At 43.0% G+C, this 6,882-nt stretch overlaps 1 protein-coding gene and 1 long non-coding RNA gene across 3 annotated transcripts in view; one reads left to right on the top strand and one right to left on the bottom strand.

Moving 5' to 3' along the window:
- The window catches only part of Mapre3 (microtubule-associated protein, RP/EB family, member 3), a gene marked incomplete in the record, with an annotated part of 58,078 nt that extends 57,930 nt beyond the window's left edge, over positions 1-148 (bottom strand). Inside the window, 1 exon segment of the mRNA XM_013522658.1 lies at positions 1-148.
- The window catches only part of LOC102017220, a 5,812-nt gene extending 497 nt beyond the window's left edge, over positions 1-5,315 (top strand). For both annotated transcript variants that reach the window (XR_263441.2, XR_001236992.1), the window contains exons 2-3: positions 3,634-3,852; positions 5,276-5,315. This is a non-coding gene — a long non-coding RNA (uncharacterized LOC102017220). The remainder of the gene's footprint in view (positions 1-3,633; positions 3,853-5,275) is intronic.
- The last annotated feature ends 1,567 nt before the right edge of the window (positions 5,316-6,882 follow it).

Genomic DNA, 6,882 nt, shown 5'->3' with positions numbered 1-6,882 from the left:
GCGGCGAGGCTGCGGCTCCGGCCGGCGGCTCCCGGGCGGAGGGTCCTAGCAGAGGCCGCCGCGGTCTCCGGCTTCAACGCACAGAGACTGCGGGGGAAGAGAGCACTGCGCAAGCGCGCTGCGGCCCCGCTGTCAGTCCGGGAGGGGCGGGGCCGGGGCTCCCGCCGTCTCCAAGGCAACTGGGCGGTGAGCAGAGGACAACCCCTACCTCCACCTCTTCTCGGCGACTGCGGCGGGAGGGGCGGGCGGCGGGAACAGTCCCTCTAGGTCGCCATAGCAACGAGGGGGCAGAAATTGCCTCGTAAATGTGTGGCGGTAGGGAAAGAATGCGCTTACCTTGTCACCATAGCAACTGGAAACAGCCCCTTCCTTTTTCCTCAGCAACAGGGCAACAGTTCCTCCAACCTGTCTAGTCACAGAGGGAACGAGCGTTTGCACCTGATTCCGTCATCGTAGCTGGATGACCAGTTCTTCTCTCTATGGTTTCTGCAAAGGCAAAAGTAAAGACTATTTTATTTCTTCTCTTCCAGCGACGCGGGAGCGCTGAGGCCGCGTTTGATGATCCCTCTCGGTTTGTGGCTTCCAATCACAGCCTTATGATTCTAATCCCCAGATGCAATTTTCTCTATCTGTGTTAGATTCTTTTTGTCTCCTACCAGAAAACCCGCACTTTTCCCCTAAATTGACCTTAACAGAAGTGTCTACCCACATATCACTTGGGTTTCTACCGGCAGTATTGTCCCTCTCCCAATGTGTTCGTAAACAACCCTTGTTTCTTCCTCTGGCCTGCTGTTACAGAGTCTACTTCCTCATAACTAACTCCCCTCTTTGATCTGCCTATTTGCCTTACAGCATTCCCTGTTCCAAGGCCACTTTTACGGGTCTTTTCCCTTTGTCATCCCTCTTCTTTCCATGCCTTCCCTGTACCGCTGTGATCCTTGCCCTGGAAGCTCTGCCCAGGACTCCAGTATGCCCACAGTCAGTGATGGCAACCTTTTAGAGATGAGTGCCCAAACTGCAAGCCAAAGCCTACTTATTTATTGCAAAGTGCCAGCGCTGCAATTAAACCTGAATGTTCAGCTGTTGGGGCAAGGTGGCCCTGTCAGGGCATGCGTGCCATAGGTTCGCCACCACTGCGGACCATAGCCATTATGAATTTATACCCTGGGTCTCTTACTGCTGATGGCTCCTGGATCTCCCTCCCTCAGCCCTGACTCCCAGAATGTCTTGAGGTCATCTTTCACCCATCTTGAGCATACTTTCTTTTTTGCACGTATTCTACAACACTGTCCTTTGTTTACATGTCTGTCTCCCCAGTCAGCTGTGTGTCTCTGATGGGCAGGAATTCTTACTCACCAGCATGTCAGCATCTAGCTCTACCATGTAGCACAGAATGTGACACATAGTAGAGCTCCAATAAATGCTTACATCACTGAATCAAGTGAAGACAGATTTCATTCTGCCTCATTTTCTCTGACCTAACTGCTTCAGACTCTCAGTTAACATTGTCCTTATTATCTACGCACATATTTTGCCTTGAAGCGTTGCTGCTGCTATTATAAACCTTCCTTGCCCTTAGCTCCTGATCTTAATGCCAGAACTCTAGTCACCTATTAGTCAGCAGTCTGGCATTCTGTGTGTCCTGAATCCTCACTTGTTGCTATCTACTGCTTACCTATTGCTATCTTCTCCTCTATCCCAAATGTTTCCTCTAAGGTGGGTTTCCTCACCAGGCACTGGCCTCCCTACCTTAAATCCCTCGGTAATCAATCTAAACTCTTCACAGCATACCATTCATTCTGTCATCTCCAAAACCAGCCCCAATCAAGCCTGCTTGGTGAGCATCACTGAATTCTGCTGGGCTTGTCGATATGCCAGAGATGCTACATTCTCTTCAAGTAACCCAAAAATAAGAATTCACAGCCTGGCACTCTCCTCCAAATCTCCCTGCTCGGCTTCCAGATTCCACTCCAGGACTATGGGTGAAAAGTACTCCAACCCAGTCCATTTTCTCAGGGAAAAAGGAAGAGACAGTGAGAAAAGAGTAAGACACAGCACACACCTAATCAGCAGCCACCTCGCCCATCAAAGCACTTTCAGAAGATAGTTTTGGTTGACAGTAAATCGACAGTTGGAAGAATTAAACCCAGGCTTAACATTTGTTCCTAGCCACAGAGTTGGAAAATTGAAGCTGTTCCTAACTGTAGCTATAACTTATCTTGGCCCTGTAAAGACAAGGAAGAAATTTCAGACTCGGTTTATTTTATGTCCTTCCTCTTTTTGAAGTTCCAGCTCAGCTCCACTGTTACCATTGGAGACTTGAATGGTATAGGCTGCCCTGAGTAATCCTGAGAAGAGATTACAGTCCTTGTGTCCCCTCCCCTTTGACACACATGAAGTAGAGGACCATTCTACAAAGAATTCCTATATTTGTTTACTCAAATTTTCTACAGGTTAAGACTTTAAAGTTGCTGTTTATATAAAATGAGCCAGTTCAACTTAGCGGTGTAATATGACGACCATTTCATTATCTCCATTTCTGTAGATGGAGTTCAAGAAAAGTACAGCTGGGTGGTTCTGACTCTGAGTATAACTGCAGTCAGATAGTGGCTGGATTTTTTTTTTTTTTGTACTTAGGGTTGAACCCACGGAACACTGAGCTATATATCTTCAGTCCTTTTAAAAATTTTAACTTGAGGCAGGGTCTCACTATGTTGCCCAGACTTGCCTGGGACTTGCAGTCCTCCTGTCTCAGCCTCCAGAGTAGCTGGTATTACAGATGTGTATCACCATGCCTGGCTGGCAGCTGTAACTTAAACATCAGGGGCTGGCGAGACAACCCTTTCTCTTCATGTTTGCTAAGAGCTGGTTTGGGCTTTTTCATCATGTAGTGGCTTTAGAGCAGCTGGACTGTTTACATGGTAGTTGAAGGCTTAAAGGAATGAGTATTTCTCCTTGCATCCCTTTTTATAAGCTAGCATCAGAATCATACACTTCTGCCATATCCTATTCATTGAAAAAATACAATGGCCTACTCAATGACGAGCGGAGGAAGCATAGACGTTCATCTCTCAGTGGGAGAAATGTCAATTCACGTGAAAAGCTACCTAATACATCTGTGAATGGTAAACATTGCCAAAGCCGTTATATTATGGAAAATATAATTTGCCACACCTTGCCCCGTGATCACAATTCACAACCCATCCAATGTAAAATATATGCATCTCCCCCTTGAAGAACCTCAAATCTTATTCCATGACAGCATCAGCTCAAAGACAGCATCTCATCATCCAAATCAGGTCCCAGTGTGGATATGGCTCCTTGGGCCCAGTACCTTGGGTCTGCCTCCTGAGTACCAGTCCTCTGATCTGGAGACCTTGGAAGTGAAGAGTTACAGCCACCTACCTCTTACAGATCAGGTAGTGGCCTAGAAATAAAAGTAACTATTATGGACCCTTTCATCTCAAAAAGAAAGAAAACAGAACAGCCACAGAGAGGTTACTAGTTCATAGTAATTCCAAAATTCTGCCAGCTACTGTTACCTGTTACTTGGTTTGGGTTCAGTCTTACTTTTATTTGCTTATATCAATATGGATATGCATTTTTTCGCCATGGGTTATCATTCTTCCCTAGGATTATTTGTTTTGATGCTCAATATGTCACAGATTTGGCTAGTGGAAGAGACTTCAAGCTGTCCCTTTGGACTTGTCTTCGTTATTCTTTGAGCAAACACTTCCTTGCTTTCTGACACAAGATGCTCCAGGCTCATCTCGCATCTTTCTTGTCTAGACCTGGGAGCTAGCAGCTTCTCTGAAGAGCCAAGCAATCTTCAAACTTTATTTTCTTATTGTGGTAAGATATACATAACATTAACCACCTCAGCCATTTAAAAGTATATAGTTTAATGGTGTCAAATGCATTCTTAATGTGTATCTATCACCACCATTTGTCCTTAGAATTCTTTTTAGCTTATAAAACTGAAGCTTTGTCCCCATTAAACAGTAACTCCCCATTCTATCCTCCCTCCAGCCTCTGACAACCACTCTACTACTGTTGGTCTCTATGACTGTTTGGTTTTTTTTGTTTGTTTGTTTTGTTTTGTTTTTGAGACAAAGTCTCACTATGTAGTGCAGGCTGGCTTTAAACTCGCTTATATAGCCCAGGCTGGCCTCAAACTCACAGTGATCCTCCTGCCTCAGCTTCCTGAGAGCTGGGATTAAGGTGTGTGCTACCATACCCAGCTGTCTCTATGATTTTGACTATGCTAAATATCTCATAGAGATACAGTGATAGCACTTATCTTTTTGTGACTGGCTTATTTCACTTAATGGAGTGTGCTCAAGATCCATCCATGTTGTAGCGTGTCTCAGAATTTCTTTCCTTTTAAAGGCTGAACAATATTCCATTGTACATATGTACAACATTTTGCTTATGATTTTGGTTGCTCCCACCTTTTAGTTATTGTTCTATATTTTGCTCTGAACATGTGTACAAATATCTTCTTGAGACCTTGTTTTAAATTTTTAGGGGAGCCAGGCATGGTGGCTCACACCTGTAATCCTAGCACTTGGGAGGCTGAGACAGGGCGATTGCTGTGAATTCGAGGCCAGCCTGAGCTACATAGTGAAACCCTGTCTCAAAAACAAAACAACAACAAAAAACCCTGATTAAATTGTTAGGGGTATACACCCAAAGGTGGAATTGCTAGATCATATAGTAATTTTATTTTTAATTTTTAAAGGGACTACCATACTGTTTCCATAGCACTGTACTGTTTCACATTCCCACTAACAGTGTTCAAAGGTTCCATCTTCTCCACATCCACATGAAGATTTGTTATTTTCTGCTTTTTGATAGTAGCTGTCAAATTGTTGTGAGCTGGTATCTCTTTATAGTTTCAATTTGCATTTCCCTAGTAATTATGAAGTTCAGCATCTTTTATTGGCCATTTGTAGATCTCCTTCAGAGAAATGTCTATTCATGTCCTTTTTTCTCATTTTTGAATGGGGTGTTTTGTTTTACATTTATTTTTGTAGACATTTAGGAATTCTGTATATATTCTGGATTTTATTCTCTTTTCAGATATATGTACACATTTTCTCCTCTTCTGGGGGTTGAATTTTTACTCTGTTGATATTGGGCTGTGTGTGTGTGTGTGTGTATGTGTGTGTGTGTGTGTGTGTGTTACTGGAAATCAACCTCAGGGGCACTCCATCCCTAAACTACATCCCTAGTGCCCCTTTAATTCTTTTTTATTATTTATTTTGAAATAAAGTCTCCCTAAGTTGTCCACGTGGGACTTGAAATTGTGACCCTCCTGCCTCAGCCTCCCAAAGTGCTTGGATTACAAAGGTATGTGCCACCACATCCGGTTGATATTGTCTTTTGATATGCCAAATTTTTAAGTTTTCATGAGGCTGCTTATTTTTTCCTTTTGTTGCTTGTGCCTTTGTCACACTCCTGATGTTTGACATTCTCTTTTCTATTCTCCTCATTCCTTTGCTGGTTCCCAGGGTTCCCATCTCCCTTTTCTTCTCTCCCCTTGAGTGGCCTCACCTAACCCAAGACTGAATCTGTACCTCCATCCTAACCAGTTCTCCCAGCTCTCAAACCCCCATTGACCTCCAGGTAGCTCAAGGCCTCTGTTCCATCGGCACCTCAACTCAGTGTGCTTAATTAAGGAAGTTGTCCTTTCCAAGGTAGAATAAAATTGCTAGATTTTGCAAATAAAAGTGGGGGCGTTCACTGAAATTTGAATTTCATATAAAAACATTTTTTTTTTTTAGTATAAGTATGTCCCAAATAGTGCCTATGCAATGCTAATAGTTTAAAAAGTGTTTAAATTAAAATTTAACTAAGGTGCTACTTAGCTGGAATTCTGCTCTGGGTTTATTTACAGGAGCTTTCTACCTTCCATTTAATACATGCCTATGTGCTGGGTGTGGTGCTGAATCTCAGCACTCGGTAGGCTGAGGGAAGAGGATTGCCAGGCTGGGCTACATAGTGAGTTTAAGGCCAGCCCAAATTACATAGCAAGACCTTCTTCAAAAACCAAAATCAAAGCCAAAACAAACAACCCATGCCTATAGAACTATCTTATGTTAGATTCTACAAAATTGAATCAAGAAGCTGGGCATAGTGGTGCACACCTGTAATCTCAGCTACTTGGAAGGCTGAGGCAGGAGGATGGCTCAAAATAAAATTTAAAAAAGGTACATAATTCAGACCTCCCTGGGTGCAATCCTCATACAACATCAATCAGTAAATCTATTAATCAATCAAGGGCAACTCCTGTGTTTAAAGGAGAGTTGGGGAAAAGACATACTGATAAATATAGTATAGAAAGCATAGGAAGCCTAGATATAAGTTTGGATTTTGGTGTTGGTTCTCAGTTCAAAGTCTACTTTTAATGTTCACTAGCTGTGTAATCTTAGGCAAATTACTAGTCTCCCTGGGCTTCTATTTATTGTGAAAATGGGAATAATAGAATTTCTAGGTGACCAGGGAGGTTATAAGAAGTGATATGTATCTCATGCTTGGCTGTAGAAGGAGCTGAATAAATGTCAGTCTTCCCTTTATAAATAAAAACTGTATAAGAGAGGGACAGCTAAAGGCACTATGGTGGTGATGACCTTTACTGGCTTTGGGGCGATCCCTCGAGAGGTAACACTTTATTTTGAAAATAAAAATAATAGCTGCCACCATTTATTGAATGCTTACGGCACAGCAAGTGTCATCCTAACTACCTGATAAACACGATCTCATTTCGTCCTTATATTAGCCCTCTGAGATATTTCCTATTACAAGCCCACTTTACAGATGGGGAAACTGAGGTAAGTAGCTTGCTGTAGCGTCAGTAAGTGGAAGATGTAGCATTTCTGC

Source organism: Chinchilla lanigera, unplaced genomic scaffold, assembly GCF_000276665.1.
Source record: "Chinchilla lanigera isolate Chin_1 unplaced genomic scaffold, ChiLan1.0 scaffold00068, whole genome shotgun sequence".
NCBI lineage: Eukaryota > Metazoa > Chordata > Mammalia > Rodentia > Chinchillidae > Chinchilla > Chinchilla lanigera.
The sequence above is the reverse complement of the archived record's forward strand: the minus strand, read 5'-3'. Positions and strand labels throughout refer to the sequence as shown.